Genomic DNA, 16931 nt, shown 5'->3' with positions numbered 1-16931 from the left:
TGGTGTGGTAGTGGACACAGGCCCTTGGAAAAGGTAGCTGACATTTTTACAAGCATCGGCATTACCCCACAAGGAAACTTGGTGAATTGAATATAACTGAATTATGAGAGTGTTTTTTTAATAATTCTTTTTATTGAGCTTAGAAAACAGTATATCAAAGACACAATTCACTACGGATTTCCAATCCATACGGTCTACATATAGCAATCATTACAACAATTTCTGATTGAGTCATCAACTCAGTGTAAAAACAGTCTCATCTTAATACTTTTATCCTTGCCTACAATCTTCGGTAAGCCTGCCAGTTCCCCCAAATTTTTTACCATTTCCCTGGGCATTCCCTGCTCAGGTGTATCGTGTTTACTACTTGCCAGCACCAGTCCAAATCAGTTTTACATTCCACCACCCTCGGAGGGCGGCCGCTCCCCATCTCATTGCAATGTTACTTTTTGCTACCACCTCGGATATTGTCAACCACGGTCTTGTGTGTCTGGGCCAAACCTCCTCTCCAGAGATCAGCAACAAGAACCACTTGGCCTCGACAGGGACCTCTGCTCCCACCAATGCAGCCATAATCCTCCCAATGTCGAGCCAGTATGATTGTATCACAGGGGATTCCCATAACAGGTGATAGAAGGTCCCCTCCAGCCTGCTCCCTCTATGACACAGCGCTTATCAGCTTTCCCCAATCGATGTAGCACTGATCAGAGTAATATATCCAATGTAAAATTTTTAACTGGATCAGATGAAATCAGGAGCGTATCGCCACCTTCCTCGGGCCCTGTATCTCCCCAGCCCAGTCTTCATCATCAAGCGGGCCCAGGTCGCCCTCCCATGCTTTCTCAATGCATGGGTCTGCTAGCAATCAGTCTTCTAAGAGGGACGCTTCCTCTAGTTCTTTCACCTAGCGAATGTGGCCACGAAGAGCATGGCCCAGTTGCAGGTATTTCAGCCATTCTCCTTTCCTCATGTCATATTCTTGCTTTATGGTGGCAAATGTGATATATGCCTGCCCTCGCCACACATTGCCCAGTTTCTCCAGGCTCAGCAGTTCCCGTTTGCCAAAACTACGCAGCTCCCTCACCCTGCGAAGTTGGTCGCTGTCTCAGAGCGGGGTCATCTTTGTTAATTTCCCCTCCCAACCCAGGTATTTCGTTGCTGCTCACCACTGTCTGTGTGTGTACCGGGAGATATATATTCACACAAGAATGAGGGGTGAGAGGAAAACGACCCTTCGCGACCTCCTGCTCAATATCTTAATCACACTATAGCAAAGGGACAATAACTCTTGATGGTAGAGAGTGAGTATGAGGGAAGCACACAAGAGTGATTAAAACTGCCCTCATACACAACAAGCTGTGTCATGCTTCATCATAGGGCTGCTAACACACCTTCGCGCAGACCAACGCTGAAGGTGGAGCAATAGGGAGGGGGAAGACAATACAACATAAATCGAAAGAAGGAGGGATCACAAGTGAAAAAATGTGCAGAAATAGTGGTTTAAAACTTGTATCAGGGAGTCCCTTTTACAATTTTAATACTGGGTACCCTGTCCAGATTAAAAATGGACTGTTGGATGCTGAGTTGAGGAGCTTATAATGAGACACCGACCCCTCCACTCTGCAAAACCGTCGACATGTTTCAGCCGGCAAAATGTACTACCCCGGCTTTCATCAGGACTCTCAACAATATGATCCCTGAGTACTAACCATACCTCCTTCAGATCCAGGAGTAAAGATAAAAGTAAAGTGCTAAGTGCTGTGCCCTCAGTGCAACATATAATACAAAAACACGGTGTTCCACCCTGGCACACTCAATACATCATTCAGTACGTGACAATACCAGCACAGGCCCTAAGTGAAAGTGCCCTGCGGTGTGTTACTCTCAAGTCAAACACACTTCTCATATATATATATATATATACAAAATAATACGCACACTGTATGTGGTAATACCAATTTTTTGGGGAAAGTGAATAGGTAAGTTTGTAGGCATCAAATGCTGAGAGACGCACTTTACACCATCAGTGGATTTCATGTTATGCTTACCGAGTTCATTTAAAATCTAGACTTGAACTGGCGGGGGACTGAGGACAGCTCCCTATAGTTCCACTCTGTTAGACATGGGGAACGAGAAAAGGTTAAGTACAATAGAATGCTAATAAACAGGATGTGCTCCATTTAGAAGCAAAGAAATCTCGTGAGTGACTCCCTGTATCCGGTGTCTTAAATGCAGAAACGATGCGGTCTGCCCTCCGACCTCCGGAGAGGAATGGATGCTCTCCTGTTTGAAAAGACCACGTTTTAACCATTATAGCGAGGTTAAAGCCTGGGTTACCACAGATGAAGTATGACAAGTATGAGTCATGTCGTATGCAGGCCCTCCAATCCACTCACTTACTTCATCAAGGTGAGCTGTGGCCCAACACACTTTGTCTCTCCCGGCGCCGCGTAGAAGTGCTTTACGGTGCTGCCAGGGCTCCTGATGGCTGAGTTTGGGTCCGCCCACAGTAGCGTCATCATCCCACGTGACCGCCGTCCCCCGGAAATGTTATTACACTAGAGCGCTAACCTCTTTTAAGATTTGCCCTAAAGCGGTGCCGGGTGGACAAACTGCGCCGGGTAAATGTATCCGGGGAATATTACTGGTGATAAAAAGGGGGGGGGGGCTTGTGTTAGGGTTTGTTTGAAATGAAATAAAAAAAATATATCATATATAGTCGCCAGTAGGTAGTTATAGTTAGGACCAAGTTTCCATAGGAAGAGCAGTTTTTGTTTTGCTTATAACTTTGGCGTCGTTTGATGAATCTTCATGACATTTTCCAAATTAATTCTTTGTTCATATCAGCTCCTATGTGGGAAGTTGGGGGTGATTCGTCAAGGGGGGGCCGAGAAAAAAGGGGGGTCCCAAAACGTGTTTTCTCCATGTTAATTTCCATAGGAAACTTTAGACAAGGCTACAGGTCGAACGGGTGAATGGAATCACCCCAAATTTGGCAGGGAGAAGGGTATTGGTCTAGAAAGCACTCTTTTGTTTATTTGGTGTAAATCCGTTCAGTAGTTTTGGAGAAATATAGAAATTTACAGATATCGATATTTGGGAATTCTGCCATCTGATTGGCTGAGGCGTTACGAGCACGAGCTTGCTGCTTATTGGTTGTGAGCGCTGCGAGCAGTTGCAACTAGGAAGTGTTGGCCGCCATTTTGTGATTCCCTCTGTGGGGGAGTGCGAAGTGAAGTAGTCACACCTACCGGTCTGAAAGTGCGGTGTTGCTCAGAGTGACATGGTGCTGAGATGAGATGGTGCTACAGTAGGGTATGAAACCTAGAGCCTAAACCGGGAGGTCATTGCTGTAAAGTGATGTGCTGGTGTTTGTAGGATACCTGTGGAAGTAGTGTTAGTAGGCGTTTATACCATACAGGGAGTGGGAAGCCAACTACTGAGCTCAACCGTGCGTTTATACTATACCGGAAGTGGGAAGTGAAGTACTACGCCTACCGGTGTGAAGACTCGGGGATCAAACCGAGCTGATCGTTGTAAAGTGATGGGCTGTGGGCGCTGTAGCATATTGGCCGCTGTAGTATAACTGTAAGTAGTGTTCGTATGCATTTATACTATACAGGGAGTGGGAAGCGAAATACTCACCCCTACCGGTTTGAAGATTCGGGGATTAAATTGTGAGCTCATTGCTGTAAAGTGATGTGCTCTGTGTACTATTTCAATGTAAGTCATAGTACAATGTTAGTATGTAATGATACTATAATGTAAGTATGTAATGTTGGAATGTAGGGCAGTCATGAGGGGAATCTTGGGGAGTTTGTACACGGTGCTGGAGAAGACGGATGCCTTTGTGTCTGGTCCTGTTGGTGGCTGTTTAAGCTGTCTTCTTTTCCTGCAATAAATCTACTTATCGGATCCACTGCTGTTTTCCTGTTCACTACATAAATTTGGCGAGGAGCGGGAGAAGGTGAAAAGAAGGCAGCACTCACCAAAATTTTGCGCTTGCTTACGTTGTGCTGAAGACCAGTTTTCTTGTTGAATCTGTTTCTACTCATCCCAGGGTCGTGTGCTGAAGACCCGTTTTCTTGGTGAATCTGTTTCTACTCATCCCAGGGTCGTTGGCTGATCGAACTATGTGATCCTAACTCTGGTAGGATTTAATTTTTTTTATTTTGGGCTTCCTCTGCCTCTTCACTACACTCTGGTTGCTGTACCACACGTGTGCAAGTAGCGTTAGTATGCGTTTATACTAATTCTGTAGTTATGCATTAAACAAAGCATCATGGTCCCACCTCCCAGGCGCAGGTCATACAATGTCCCGGGGTGTGCAAGTGTGGGACATTTATGTTTGCTATTACAGGGCGGGAGCATTGCTTGCACCCTGTGATAGTGAATTCTTGTTTACCTCTTTGAAGCGAGAGGAGGAAAACCTCGTATCGTTTCAATAAAGCGGAACCGGATGGTAAAAATGGAGAAAAAAAAAATTAAGCGGGGTCTCACCCGTTCATTTAAATGAGCACACTGGTGGGTAATGTTCCGGGGCCAATCCTATTATTATATTGCAGGGTCTCTGCAGCACTGGGGATCTTAATCTCACATGTAAATTAGGCGTGGGAGGGCACAGAGATGTTTCGCAGACTAGGGGATCGACATCTCCCCCGGTATTGTTTACAAATTGTTCGGGGGGCTTCGAGGCCAACTCAAGACCAGGGATCGGCAACCTCCGGGGCTTTATTTAAATATGCAGGGTGGGCCTCGCCATTCCTTGAAGCCTCGGTGGCCCTAGGCAGTGCCTTATTGGTTCTGAAATCACACGGGCAGTACTCATGGTGTTATAAAGTGATACACTCATAGAACTCTTGCCGTTGTACAATTACCAAGGCTTCATTTATGTAATAGTCTGTTGGTTTATATTTGGTAGGTGCACCGGAAAATTAAACAAAATTTCCCTTATAACCTACTATCAATCGCCGATTTTCACAATAAACTACAGACAAGTGTTGTCAGAAAAAGAAGACCCATACACTCAGTTATTTATTGGTAAAAAAAAATAACTTTCATTAACACAACACAAATAAATGGAAATGTAACTTTATTAGAACAACAGTAAAACATGAAAGAAGTGGGTGGGACTCCTCCGGAAGGAGCGTACAAAACCTGCAAGACAAAAAAGAAACATAACTATGTGTGCCATGTCTAAGAGAAAAAGAAAGGCAGTGAGAATGAACGGAGGAAAGTGAGAATGGGACAGAGAGCGAGCGGGTGGAAGGGAGAAGGGGAGGGAGAGTGAAAAGAACAGAGGGAGGAGGAGACAGAGCGCCGGCCTACTGCACCCAGCCCTCACTGTTCACCTCCGGTCACCCGTGTGTCCGGGACGCTGGGGTCCGTGAGAAAGAGTGTGGTCCAGCAAGTCCTTAAAATGAAACAGAGATATGAATGAGGCCAGAGGTTACATCATTATCTATGGCAACATCGCATTGCCTGCACCTGTGCACCCAGGCTGCTGCACCCCAGCCCCTTTCTCTGCTCTGTGCTCAATTGCAGCTCCTGCGCGCCGAGGCTTGACTGCTCACCTGCCACAACCGGTGTGTCCAAGGACATGCCGGTGCGAGCTCCAGCTCCGGGGTGCTGCTATCAGGGTGGCCCAGCAGGTCTCCGGTTGGGGACGGTGTCTTGATACCACGGTGGAAGGCGTCAGAATGCCCAGGGAATCATCATCATGGGGTGAGCACCCGCTCCGCCCATTTTGGCTCTGCTAACCCAGTGTCTGAAAAGGGAGAAAAAATATAATGTTGGAAACGTCTTGAGGTAAATAAAGTTTTCTTTCAAAGTTAAAAGAGAACACCAGTTGAGTGCATCCTTCCTTTTTGAAGTACGATCTTCGTGGTTCAAAGAGAAGTTAGTGTGCACGAGAATACACACGGTTAAATAATATGTTATGCCAACGTTCACATACAAAGGAACAGAGCGCATGATGGAAGTATGTGTGTGTGTGTAATGCAGTAGTGCAAGCCTGTGTGCATATACACTTAGTAATTAGCTCACTACAGTGCCCCAAAAGCCAACGCCACGTGTCTGTAGGGCAGCGCTGCCCGCTGGCTCAGGCCTACAGTACTGTCTAGCAGGTCCTTAAAATGAGACGGAGATGTAACTGAATGAGGTCAGAGATCACATCGGTGCGCAGGGTAACATCGGTTGTTCGTACCTTTGCACACAGGCTGATGCACCCCACCCCTCCCGCAGCACTGCGCTCAACACGTGTCTGTGGGGCAGCGCTGCCCGCTGGCTCAGGCCTACAGTACGGTCCAGCAGGTCCTTAAAATGAGACAGACATGTGACTGAATGAGGTCAGAGAACACATTATTAAGCAGGGCAATATCGCTTGTTTGTACCTGCTCACCCAGGCTGATGCACCCCACCACTCCCGCAGAATCACGCTCAATTGCAGCCCCTGTGCACCCAGGCCCCACTGCTCACCTGCTGTCATTGTTGTGTGTCCAAACACAACAGGCAGCCGTGTTCACAATTCAGGTGCAGTGTTGATTGCGAGGATGGTGTACGCCTCATAGATCCCTTTATTTTATTGCGCATTGTGATATGCTAGGTGGATGCGGCCATATCACCTGAGGCAGTGTAGAAGAACTGGGACATGTGGCGTCGTCGTTATCCTATTTATACGTACGCAAAGTGGGCTGGGCTTGCGTATGCCAGGCGAGCGTAGGGGTGTGAATAATAGTTCCGGGGACCTAGGCGTTGTTCAGTTCCTGTCTGGCCAGGAAGTGTACTTATGTGTGTTTCTGTTGCAGTTTTGACATCGCATTTTACATTAATGTAGCATGTACCTGGAGGGCGGCAACTATCGCTAATGAGATGCTGTTCAAAAACATTGAATGGCCAACATCACATGTCGTTGTCAAGGTTGTGGATTTGCGCAGACACTCATGTCAATGGTGTGCGGTATTATTGAAAGTGTTGCTATCGCGAAGCGCACACATGTGAATGTGCTCGGATGGAGGGAGGATCAGCAGTGAGGCTACGTCATAAATAGTGATAACGTTCATTATAGTCAAGCAATGCATGCCAAACGTGAATCTGAAAGTCTCATATATGACACACTACTATACTGGTAAAGCCCGACAACAGAGAATACAGCAATAGAAATGTACACATTACTGTTTACTGTTTGTCACATGTGATCTAGGATGTGTACTCTGCCCGTGGCTGATGATACCCCTTCGGGCCAGCAATACCCAGGCCGAAAAGGCAGCACAATAATGTGCACACGCACACACCAGGGGCATCGTGTAACACACATTTGATTTTTGATGTAACGTTTGAGATGCATGGCGATCACACGTGGAAGGCTAATGTACAGACCATGAATATTGATCAAGATGATCGTTGCATGTTGTGTGTAGTAGAAGATATGTGTACACAGCAAAAAAAACTTTCAAAAAAGCTCTCTATGCGGAAGGGGTGTGTCTCATCAAACGTTGTAGAGAGAATGACTAAAATGGGTGGGGTCCTCCAACTGTTACAATGGGAAATGTTACGAACTAATCAAATGCTTTTCTTTAAGGTCACATGGCAATCGCGCATCGAGGGTGCAAGGATGCCACACCGGACAAGATTTTGAGAAAATATATTTATCAAAAGTTTATTACAGTTAGAAATATAAAAATGTTAAAATATTTTAGATTATCGCTTGCTCTCATATACAGTTTAAAGTTATTTAGATATAGTTTTGAGACAAAAATGAGGGAATGGTGTACCCGGCGCGACACCATACGTCTATGACGTAACACAGGGCCTGGCAGCGTGCACTCGTCGCATACGCAACGCGCAGGGGGCGCGACCCCATACGTACATCTTGGGTGAGTGGTTGGAAAACGGGCCGGGGACTAGGCGCCATCTTGGTTGGCGGCCTAGACTTTCGCTTAGGCGGTTTCCCGCACACTGCTTTGCATCTTGCTTCGCATTCTGCATTTAAGGCGATCCTCCTCTTCCAACAGGTAGATCTCTGAACCTGTATGCGTGTTATAGCTCTATTGGCTTTTTAAAAAACTGTTCCTAATTTTTTATTTTGTTATAGCTTTGCTTTCGCTCTGCTCGCGCTTGTGGCATAATTTGTGCAGTCGCGTTTGCACGATTGGGGGGTGATTAGTGAGGCTTACCTGCACTATAAATTGAAACTTCACCCTGTATTTGTGGGACTCAGTGTGTAGGGCTTCCTGGGAGGTGTACATCGTGGCGTTAGCCGCCATCTTGGGTGAGTGGTTGGAAAACGGGCCGGGGACTAGGCGCCATCTTGGTTGGCGGCCTAGACTTTCGCTTAGGCGGTTTCCCGCGCTCCACGGTGATAAAAAGGAATGGAGGGTCCAGCGCGCAGCGTTGGCGCTCAGCGGTCGTGTCGTGGGCGCCAGAGGTAAGCCCGTTTGCGCCCGTTCGTGCACAGGGCGCGCTGGCGGCTGATATTGCGGCTCCGGTCTCACATAGGCGCATAACATATACGAAAGAGGATCTTTATGTTCTGAAACCTGCTGTCCCGGTACAATATCAGCTCACTACTACCGTCAAAAGCCACCAATCTTTGGCCTGTGGCTTGTTGAATGTTAGATCTCTGGGTAGGCATCATACAGAGATTGCGCTACTCATAGAACAACATGATTTAGACGCCTTATTCATGACGGAAACATGGACGAGGATAGATAGTGGAGTAGAACTGGGGCAAGCTTGTCCCCCAGGATATAAGATTAGACATAACCCACGTACTGGTGCTAGAGGGGAGGCGTAGGGTTGATTTATAGAGATTCACTGGATCTTTCCCTGTTAGAAATTAAGAAAATCAGGGACCATGAACTGATGGGTTTTTCACTGAAAGGACAGGGGGGGGTGCTATTCACTGTTCTTTTGTGTTATAGACCCCCAGCTGTCTCGACCGTCTAGTGCTTCTACAGTCATTCCTGCTTCTCAGCTACTCTGTGATTCGTTGGCCATGGCCTTCGAAGATAAGATCGCGACCATCTTGAGTAAAATGAGTCCTAACACTTCAGAGGCTGCTCTCCTGCCTACATCTGAGTCGGAGTCTGAGAGAGCAAGGCTGGACAGCTTTCCCTCCCCCTCCTTTACAGAGTTTGTTGCTTTAGCGAACAGTGTCTCTTCAGGTTCTCCTCTTGACGTTCTTCCGCACAAGCTCTGGAAGGTGTTTGGGCAGGAGTTGTTTCCTCCTCTCCATGCAATCTGCTGTCAGTCTCTTGGCTCCGCCCAGGTTCCGGACAGCTGGAAGCTTGCGGTAGTCTCTCCGCTGTTGAAGAAGGAATCACTGGACCCCTTATCTCCCGCTAATTACAGACCTATTTCACTGCTTCCCTTCCCGATTAAGATCTTGGAGAAACTGGTCACGAAACACCTGTCCAGTTTTTTGGAAGTTAATGACTGTCTGGATACAGCGCAGTTTGGGTTCAGGCCAGCGCATGGAACTAAATCAGCTCTGGTGACCGTTTTGAGTGACCTTCGTTCGCGTGCCGACTATGGTCAAGCAGCCTTTTTAGTGCTGCTTGACATGTCGGCAGCGTTCGATACGGTCAATCACGCCATCTTGACCAGGAGATTGTAGGAGGCTGGTGTGATGGGTCTGGCCCGAGATTGGCTTGTTTCATACTTGGCCAATAGACATCAGGTGGTTGCCCTGCCTCCCTTCAAGTCTACCATCAGAAGGGTAGGGCAGGGCGTACCCCAGGGATCAGCCATCAGTCCCATTCTTTTCAATCTCTACCTCCGCCCCCTGGTCAAACTAATTAAATCCTTCGGCATAACGGTCACCAATTATGCTGATGACACCCAACTTATCTTTTCCTTTGAGGGGGAGAAGGCGGTGTCACTGGAGACCTTTCACCATTGTATGGTCTCCACGGCAACATGGCTAAGTAACAACTCGCTGCAATTTAACAGCTCCAAGACGGAGGTGCTGCATTGTTCAGCGGACCGTGTTCCACGACCTCTACCGCAAGACTTCTGGCCTCCCTCCTTTCAGGGCACAGTAGCAGCGGCAAGCTCGGTTTGTAACCTGGGTGTGACAATGGAACCCAATCTTCAACTCGAGGGTTTCATTGATAAAACAGTGTCTTCCTGTATGGTGCTGCTGCGCACTTTGCGGAAGATTCTCCCTCTGCTCCCCGCCCACGCCAGACCAGAAGTAGTGCGCAGTATCATTCTAAGTAGACTTGACTACTGCAATGCACTGCTTCTGGGGGCACCTACCACGGCATTAGGCAAACTACAACGGGTACAGAACTTTGCTGCTAAGTTAGCACTCTCTCGCCGACGTTTTGACTCGTCATCTGCAGCACTTAAAGATCTGCACTGGCTGCCTATCTCTCAGCGGGTTGAATTTAAAGCATTATGCTTGGTCTTCCGGGCCTTACATGGTTTGGGACCACTTCCCCTACAGGAGATGTTCTCTTGGTACATCCCCACTAGATCTCTCCGCTCTGCTTCAGCTAATTTGGTAGCTGTCCCCAAAATCCGGAGAAAGCGGATGGGGGGACGCTCCTTTGTCTACATGGCGTCTAAGTTGTGGAACGATCTGCCACTGCCGCTTATATGCTTAGGAGACTTTTTTTCTTTTAAAAAAGAATTGAAAACTCATCTGTTTCCAAGGACTGAGTAGCTTGCCGATGCAGTATTGACTTTGCTGCAGGATTAGTTAGATCACAGCGCCAGGATGCCCGATGGGTGATAGGAGCGCTATACAAATATGCTATTCATACATACATACATACATGACGTAACGCGTGGCTTGGTACTGCGTACCCGTCGGATACCTATGTAGCAGCTGGCGTGAACTCATACGTATATGATGTTATGCGGGACGCAGTGCCACGAATCCGTCGGATACGAAATGCGCATCCTTTACGAGTTTAGCAATATGGCGGATAGGATTCGCGTGGTGATGGAGCTTGATACACTACCGGTATGGGAGTGCAGTTTTCTCAACCCAAAAAAAAGATATACATATTTTTGGGGGAAGATATAAAACCAGAGAAATTTGCCCTTTATAGTTAGTTGAGCTAACTATAACTTGCGCGCCCGCAATGCACTGCTGATGATGTCACATATTACATCACTCATGACATGGTCAGTGACATTACTGATGACGTCACTGATGACATCTCAAATGACATCACTGATGACATCACTGATGACATCATCCATGTGATAAATTAGTGCATCTTCTCACACCCTAATATAACCTTTGATACACCCACTCAAAATTTCAGACGGCCATTCTCAAAACCATAGATACTCCAATACCAATAACTACATACCCACTCATTGACTCTTAGGTCTACACACACATCCACTCACTCACCTGTACAGTCACTGATACTTACAGTCACTCAGTACAGGACTATCATATGCATTTATACACCTATATAGACACTCACACACCGCCAATCATCCATAGAGGTACTCACACACCTAGTCAGTCATGCAAATAATTAATCACACTCCCATTTACTCACCTATACAGTTATACACACACAAGTTCACTTACTCATAAAAATACTACCACAGTCTTACGCTCTTATACAATTACTGATACAAGCACACACTCATCCATACAGCCACTCTCGCAATCACACACTCTCACATTTAGCCAGTTATATACTCTTACACACATATATACTGCCTTTCACATATTTAGTTACTCACACATGTACCACTGAGATATACATTCGTCCTTCATTCAGGAGCCGGCATTGCTTTTCCACATGGAGAGCTGCTGACATGCAGCTCCCCGTGTGGAAAAGCAATACCGTTTGGATTTTGAAAGACAGAGCAGGTTTCTGCTCTCTCTTTCAAAATCCAAACGAAGTTTGCTGTGGGAGGGCTGGAGACTCCCACCCTCTCATAGCAAACAACAGTGTCCTGGGGGTGGGCACCCCAGGACACTGTAGGAGCCGGCCCTGGGGTGTGGCGGTCCCCAGGGCCCTCGAGGGCTCCAGGAGGGGGGCCACGCAGCCCCCCTCCCTCAAACAATAAAGCCCCGGGGGTGGTGGTACCCAGGGCTTGGGGGGGGCGTTCAGCCCCCACCCTACCTATTTTCTTACCCCCCGGGGGCTAATTATTAAGGAAGCGCCGAAGCCCGCGCTTCATCTTTTTTTTTTTTTATCGGCTGGATCCGCGCACCCAGCGCGCATTTTGCCATTTTTTTTTTTTTTTTAAAGGGGGCCCTGGGGGGTCCTTCTGGAACCCCCTAAGCAACACTAGAGGATCAGAGTATTTCTTCCCTGCCCCCTTTACATCTTTCACACACTTATTTCCCTTACTTAATCAGCCTCGCTTCTATCGAGGCACAAAATGGCTGCCAACAGTTCCTGGTTTCGAATGTAGACACTTGACAGCCAATTAGCTATCAGCGCTTGATCGAGAGAGTGCGCGCACGGTTCGCAGAGGGTGCGCTCAGGGTGCGCATAGGGTTCGCGGATCCTCCGAGGCCATAGATATATCTATACTTTTAACTCTAATTTTCTCAGGAACTACTGAACGGATTTACACCATTTATGCAAAAGGCACGAGTCTGAACTGAGGACTACCTCTTCGCCAAATTTGGTGTAATTCCGTTCAGCAGTTCGGGCTGTAGCTGCATCAACAGGTATTTTCTCAGCCCCCGCTTGACGAATCACCACAAAACTTTCAGGATAGGAGCGGACCGGAGCTGGCCAAAAGTTTGGAAAATTTCGCGAAGATTCGTCAACCAGCGCCAGATTTATTGGGAATAGAATGTTGCAGATTTCCTATGGAAAATAGGTCCTAACTATAACTACCTACTGGTGACCGCCAGTAGGTAATATATATATATCTACTGGCGGTTGCCAGTAGATAGTTATAGTTAGGACCCTCTTACCATAGGAAATCCGCAACATTCTATTTTGAATTACTTTGGCGCCGGTCGACGAATCCTCGCGAAATTTTCAAAATAGGTGGGGCGTTGAGCTTCGCTCCTACCCTGAAAGTCTCGGGGGGATTCGTCAAGCGGGGGCTGAGATAAAAGGGGGGTCCCAAAACGCGTTTTTCCCATGCATTTTTCCATAGGACCTTTAGACAGAGCTACAGCCCGAACGGCTGAACAGAATTTAATGAAATTTGGCAGAGAGGTAGTCCTCAGGTCAAGGAAGTGCCTTTTGTAGGTTTGGTGTAAAGCTGTTCAGTAGATTCTGAGAAAATAGCCTTTAAATCAATATATATATCTGAGCCAGCTTACGGTGCGCTTACGGTGCGCTTACCGTACGCGTACGGTGACGTGCGCGAGCGCGATTCTGATTGGCTCTTAGATCTTAGTAAACATTCGAATCGGTCGAAACCAGGAAGCGGCGGCCGCCATTTTGTGTGTTTCACTCAGTAAAAAAAGGGTGATAACTTGAAAAGGGGGCAAGGAATAGAGTTACAGACCCCATAACATTTAAAAGGGGGTCAAAGAAGGACAGAAAAGTACAAAAATTTTTTTATTAATTTAAAAAAAAATCGCGGGGTAGGCGTACGGTAAGCTCAACGTAGGCGTACAGTAAAAAAAAAAAAAAAAGAAATGAAATGCAGATTTAAGTGTTTAGATATTAGGGGGCTCTAAAAAGAGCCGTTGTGTTTATGAAGTGATTTTTTATTGGTACCTACAAGTAAGTACCGATGCAGAGTCTAAGGTTCAAGAGGAAGACTCTGTTCCCTTCATCATTGAAGTGCACACCATCTCCTCTATAAATGTCTTGCATGTCGTAACGCAAGTTGTTGTGGTAAATGGAACCCATACCATAGTCTCGGAGGAAAGCAGAAACAGATTTGTTGACGTGCTTTCTTGCTTTGTCAATCTGTGGACAGAAATGATTGGACCAGTTCCATTTTTGCCTTTGGCATATGCTAGAAAACACAAAGGCAGTTTTAGGGAAAAGTGAAAACAGTTGTGCAAAGGTCTCCTTCATAAGCATTTCCAGACCTACCCCAGTCAAAGTGCCTAGGTCATTGCCACCACAGTGCACTATTATGAGGTCAGGGTGTTGGATTTGCATGAAGGATTTCACCAATGGCATCAATTGGTGCCACTTTAACCCTCTCTGACCAATCCATTTAATGTCTACATTTGGCAAAGCAAGGTCTCTCACCATACCTGTTTTCTCTGCATACTTTTCACTCCAGAAGACATAGCTGTGCCCTACAATCCACACTGTGAACATCTTCAAAGGAGAACTGGATGCACTCAGGAGGTGTAATTCAGTAGAATGGTAAAAAGAAATGAAAGACAGTTTGGAAATGGAGGCATACATATTTATTTATTTTTTTTAAACTGATTGGCTGTTTCATACCATTCTAGAATAAAAACTAGGCTGTATGTGTAAATTTATAGAAGCATGTTTTGTATTGGTACAGAAAAATGTGTTACCAAAGAACAGTACTATGGATTTGCTGTTAGGTTTGAAAAGTCAAGCACTCCTGCTCTTTGGAAATGAAACATTGTTTGGTGAACTTCTGACCTAACTCTGCACAACAGTGTTTCAAGAGCTGTTGCTATGGTAGCAGGCAGAAGTCAAGTTGGGGGAAGGGTACTAGGCAGAAGTCAAGTTGGGGGGAAGGGTACTTTTGGAAAAGGGTTGGTTTTCAACCAATAGAAATGTGTGATTACATTTGAAAAAAAGGGGGAAGCACTGAGATTTGAAACTTACATGTATATGTGTGGAAAAAGAGAGGGAAAGTTTGCCATTATCTGGTTCTGCTGAGAGGAGAGAGGTGTACAGAACAGAGATCCTGGCTCTGATAATCTGCTGTTTGAGTGCCACATTTCTGTCACAACTAACTAATTTTAAAGGTGAGTTTAGAGTTTGAGAGGGGATGTATATGGTAAATTAAGAAATTAATAATAGAATTGGAATTCGTTTTGTTGAAGTTGTGTTTATCATTTTCTGTTTTGGGAGAAATTTAAATGTGAGGAACATGTAAAATAATATGGACTATGTTTTCACGATAAATTAAGGTGTACTGGTATAAATAAGGAATACTTTAAGGGTTTGAGGTTGCACTCAGTAATGCAAATACATTCAGCATCAGTAAGGCTGGTTGCCCTTGCTGGAGTGTAGTCAGTCACCCAGGCTACACATGTTGTTGGTCTCAGAAAGCTGTTTGGTATTGCTCTGGTGATTTTACATTTGCATTAGATGGAAAGGGGGAGGTATTTTTTTCTGCAGAAGCAGACTCTTAGCACACAGCCAGCTGAATATCCTGTGGAATCATGCATAGTATTCACAACCGAGTGGGGTTTGAGGTTTCAGTCAGTAATGCAAATACATTCAGCATCACTAAGGCTGGTTGCCCTTGCTGGAGTGTAGTCAGTCACCCAGGTTACACATGTTGCTGGTCTGAAAATGTTGTTTGGACATGTTGTTTTTTAAGAATCTGAAAAGTGGATTCATAATGTGTCAGACTGTAAAAGTACTTATCACTTGCCAAAAAAAAGAGTAGTAAGTGTGCTTTGAAATTGGCAAAGAAATTACGTTTTTTGACTAATATGAAAACATGACTCTGTGTGCAAATAGGAATTACAGGCAGAGATTTATTGCGTATTGCTCTGGTGATTTTACATTTGCATTAGTAGGAAAGGGGGAGCTATTTTTTTATGCAGAAGCAGACTCTTAGCACACAGCCAGCTGCTTTTCCTGTGGAATCATGCACAGTATTCACAACCGAGTGGGGTTTGAGGTTGCAGTCAGTAATGCAAATACATTCAGCATCACTAAGGCTGGTTGCTCTTGCTGGAGTGTACTCAGTCACCCAGGTTACACATGTTGCTGGTCTGAAAATGTTGTTTGGACATGTGCTTTTTTAAGAATCTGAAAAGTGGATTTAAAATGTGTCAGACTGTAAAAGTATTTATCACTTGCCTAAAAAAAGAGTAGTAAGTGTGGTTTCAAATTGGCAAAGAAATTACGTTTTCAGACTAATAAGAAAACACGACTCTGTGTGCAAATAGGAATTATAGGCAGAGATTTATTGCGTATTGCTCTGGTGATTTTACATTTGCATTAGATGTAAAGGGGGAGCATTTTTTTTATGCAGACTCTTAGCACACACCCAGCTGCTTATCCTGTGGAATCATGCACAGTATTCACAACCGAGTGGGGTTTGAGGTTGCACTTAGTAATGCAAATACATTCAGCATCACTAAGGCTGGTTGCCCTTGCTGGAGTGTACTCAGTCACCCAGGTTACACATGTTGCTGGTCTCAGAAAGCTGTTTGGTATTGCTCTGGTGATTTTACATTTGCATTAGATGGAAAAGGGGGTGTTATTTTTTTATGCAGAAGCAGACTCTTAGCACACAACCAGCTGCTTATCCTATGGAATCATGCACAGTATTCACAACCGAGTGGGGTTTGAGGTTGCAGTCAGTAATGCAAATACATTCAGCTTCACTAAGGCTGGTTGCCCTTGCTGGAGTGTACTCAGTCACCCAGGTTACACATGTTGCTGGTCTAAAAATGTTGTTTGGACATGTGCTTTTTTTAAAATCTAAAAAGTGGATTCATAATGTGTCAGACTGTAAAAGTACTTATCATTTGCCAAAAAAAAGAGTAGTAAGTGTGCTTTCAAATTGGCAAAGAAATTTTGTTTTTTGACTAACATGAAAACATGACTCTGTGTGCAAAGAGGAATTACAGGCAGAGATTTATTGCGTATTGCTCTGGTGATTTTACATTTGCATTAGATGTAAAGGGGGAGCTATTTTTTTGTGCAGAAGCAGACTCTTAGCACACAGCCAGCTGCTTATCCTGTGGAATCATGCACAGTATTCACAACCGAGTGGGGTTTGAGGTTGCAGTCAGTAATGCAAATACATTCAGCATCACTAAGGCTGGTTGCCCTTGCTGGAGTGTACTCAGTCACCCA

The 16931-nt window shown here is 45.6% G+C and overlaps 1 long non-coding RNA gene across 1 annotated transcript in view; it reads right to left on the bottom strand.

Moving 5' to 3' along the window:
• Positions 1–5073: 5073 nt before the first annotated feature.
• LOC146870309 (uncharacterized) overlaps positions 5074–16931 on the bottom strand; it is a 157642-nt gene continuing 145784 nt past the window's right edge. Inside the window, exons 2-3 of the long non-coding RNA XR_014959373.1 lie at positions 5574–5767; positions 5074–5157 (exon numbers count right to left, since the gene is read on the bottom strand). This is a non-coding gene — a long non-coding RNA (uncharacterized LOC146870309). The remainder of the gene's footprint in view (positions 5158–5573; positions 5768–16931) is intronic.

The sequence above is a fragment of the Triturus cristatus genome, chromosome 1_1 (assembly GCF_964204655.1).
Source record: "Triturus cristatus chromosome 1_1, aTriCri1.1, whole genome shotgun sequence".
NCBI lineage: Eukaryota > Metazoa > Chordata > Amphibia > Caudata > Salamandridae > Triturus > Triturus cristatus.
Note: the sequence above shows the minus strand (reverse complement) of the source record. Positions and strands in the feature narration are given on the sequence as shown.